Source organism: Prionailurus bengalensis, chromosome F2, assembly GCF_016509475.1.
Source record: "Prionailurus bengalensis isolate Pbe53 chromosome F2, Fcat_Pben_1.1_paternal_pri, whole genome shotgun sequence".
Classification (NCBI taxonomy): domain Eukaryota; kingdom Metazoa; phylum Chordata; class Mammalia; order Carnivora; family Felidae; genus Prionailurus; species Prionailurus bengalensis.
In genome coordinates, this window is record NC_057353.1 from 11,377,429 (window position 1) to 11,380,393 (window position 2,965).

Consider the following 2,965-nt stretch of genomic DNA (forward strand, 5'->3'; position numbering starts at 1 on the left):
TTCGGCTCAGGTCATGATCTTATGGCTCGTGAGTTTGAGCCCCACGTCGGGCTCTGGGCTGATGGCTCAGAGCCTGGAGCCTGCTTCATATTCTGGGTCTCCCTCTCTCTCTCTCTCTGCCCTCTCCCGCTCATACTGTCTCTCTCTGCCTCTCAAAAATAAATAAAATAAATATTTAAAAAATTTTTTTAATTTAAAAAATTTTTAAAAATTAAAAAAAGGAAATTATAGTTCATCCCTTCTTGAATGTTCTACTTGCTCAAACCAAAACAGAATTCAATCCATTCCTTCTGGGGATACTCACAGAGCATCCATGAGCCCGATTGGTATGCAGACCCTCATGGAGCTCACAGACACACACTTAGACCATTAGACAATTTTGTAAGCAGCCTTTTTGGATGTGTAAACAAAGTTCTAAGTGCCACAGGGGCACAAAGGAGTTTGATTGTGAGTGGGGAGCTCAGGGAAGGTTTCTCAGGACACATGTCTTATGAACTAGGCCCTGGAGGGTGGCTCAGCACTTGACAGGCAGACAAGTGAGTGTTCCATGAAGAAGGGTAGGACAAACAAACTAACAGAGCATGATAAAGCACTGAGTGTTCAAGAATCAGCAAGTGGTCCAGTGTCCTAAACACTGCACACCATGAAACGAGACAGAAAAAGGTAATCTGGAACAGATTCTGATAAATGGTCTTAATCATAAGACAGCTACTATTCCTTTAGCATTTATTATTCTAAGCACATAGGCATTTACTTTCATAATAAACCTCATTTTTGAGTGGGGCTTCCTGAGTAAATGACTTGTCCAAAGTCATGGATGTATGTATGTACTTGAACTCAATCAGGTCCATGACTATCTAAGTCCAAAGCCCAGGCTCTTCATCATCATTTTTTTTTTTTTAAACAAATGCCAGGACAGAGTAGCCTGAACATTTCTAAGCCCTTTTTTTTTTTTATTTAAAAAAATTTTTTTTTTCAACGTTTATTTATTTTTGGGACAGAGAGAGACAGAGCATGAACAGGGGAGGGGCAGAGAGAGAGGGAGACACAGAATCGGAAACAGGCTCCAGGCTCCGAGCCATCAGCCCAGAGCCTGACGCGGGGCTCAAACTCACGGACCTTGAGAGCGTGACCTGGCTGAAGTCGAACGCTTAACCCACTGCACCACCCAGGTGCCCCTAAGCCCTTTTAATGTAGGGCCTTTTCACAACACTTCAATGGATTTCTACAGACCTTCTCAGCCCTATATATAGAAAAAGAGAATTCTGAGGAAGGAGGTAAAAACTAAGGAAGGAGGTAAAAACTAAGGAAGAGTTCATTATTACACCCATGGGTTTTTATGAAGAAGGTTAAAATAGCAGGTGACTGCGTTGGCTATTTAGGGACAAGCTTGGTTTTAGTGAAGTGCTATTTCCTTGTTGCTTCCAGAACAGTCATGTATCTCCTAAGGTACTCAAGGCCACATCAGGTGCTCTGTATGGAAACTAGGGTCCTGAGACTGGAAATAATAACAAAAAGAAATAAATATTAAAAAACCACTGATACTTTTGAAACAAGTGGTGGGGAAGTGCTGTGGGAGTTCTCCCTGTCTCTGTCTGCCAGGTGGAGCCTGCTCCTTTGCTCCACCGTCTATAGGCCTGCCCTTGGCACTGCAGCTGCTCCCAGAAGTGCCGAAGTCATGGCCAAGTTCTCATTTGGCTTCAACACCATTTTACATCAGCATGCCATATAACCATCTGAAACCTTTACTAGAGTGCAGAAATATGGACTCGCCTTGCTTGTAACCACTGATCCTGAGTTCATAAAATACCTAGAGGCGCCACAGTGGCTCAGGTGGTTGAGCATCTGACTTCCGCTCAGGTCATGATCTCACAACTCTTGAGTTCAAGCCCCACGTCGGGCTCTGTGCTGACAGCTCAGAGCCTGGAGCCTGCTTCGGATTCTGTGTCTCCCTCTCTCTCTGCCCCCTCCTGCTCATTTTCTTTCTCTCTCAGAGTAAATAAACCTTAAAAAAAAAAAGACCTAAATAATGGGGTGGGACAACCAAAAGATTGGCTACATAAGTGTTCAGTTCAGAAGCTGGAGACAGTCATCTCGAATGTTGAAAGTGGTGAGGTCCTTGAAAGGTGGCAATTGATATTGAGTGCGACAAGACAGCAAAAGATGACAGTGCACCCAGAGAAAAGTCTCCAAAACTTATCCAAGATGAAATCCGTTCCGTGATCAGACGGATCACAGCTACAGTGACATTCCTGCCACTGTTGGAAGTTTCCTGTTCCACTGATTTGTAAAGGATATGGTTGTACCTGAAAAATGGAAAGGGTTGGGACCACAGTTCATTACGAATTCTGAGGAGGTCTGTCTTCATTCATCTGCCACCACGATCCACAAAGAAAATAGCATGGTGGCCTACAAAACTCTTGTCAATGACTGAGGATAAGATAAGGACAATGTTGTACTGGTAATTCTCACATGTGATTTTCCTGAAACCAAGTCAACCAGAGTTGATACATTTTGTTTCATTGGTTAATTTTTAGATTGGGGGTGGGGGTAGGGGCAATGTAACACTAGACTTCCGTTGAACTGTACGTAATTGTTCCATTTTTGGGTACCTATATGACTTTATACAGGGTTGACATAAATTATTGCACACTGTTCAAAAGGGAACTAACATTGTTAGTTATGTCAATTCCTTTAAGGTGGTAACTGTAGATGGAAAGCTGTTGCTATAAAGCTAAATACCTTCTTAAATCAACCCTTTTGGTCAAGTATCTTGACTCAGAATATAGGTGGGGAGATATTTAAATATAAAATACAACTAAAGAAGTCTGAATATTCAGAGTCTTTGTTTAGATCCTGAAGTTATCTAATGAGAACCCATAAGGAACTGCTGCTTCTATTAGGTCCTAGCCATTTATTTCATTTGCTAGTTTCCATACTGAAAACATTTTCAATTACTTGATTT

The 2,965-nt window shown here is 42.1% G+C and overlaps 1 pseudogene; it reads left to right on the top strand.

Annotated features, from left to right (window-relative positions):
• Positions 1-1,537: 1,537 nt before the first annotated feature.
• Positions 1,538-2,434, top strand: LOC122496054 (annotated as a pseudogene).
• Positions 2,435-2,965: the final 531 nt, after the last annotated feature.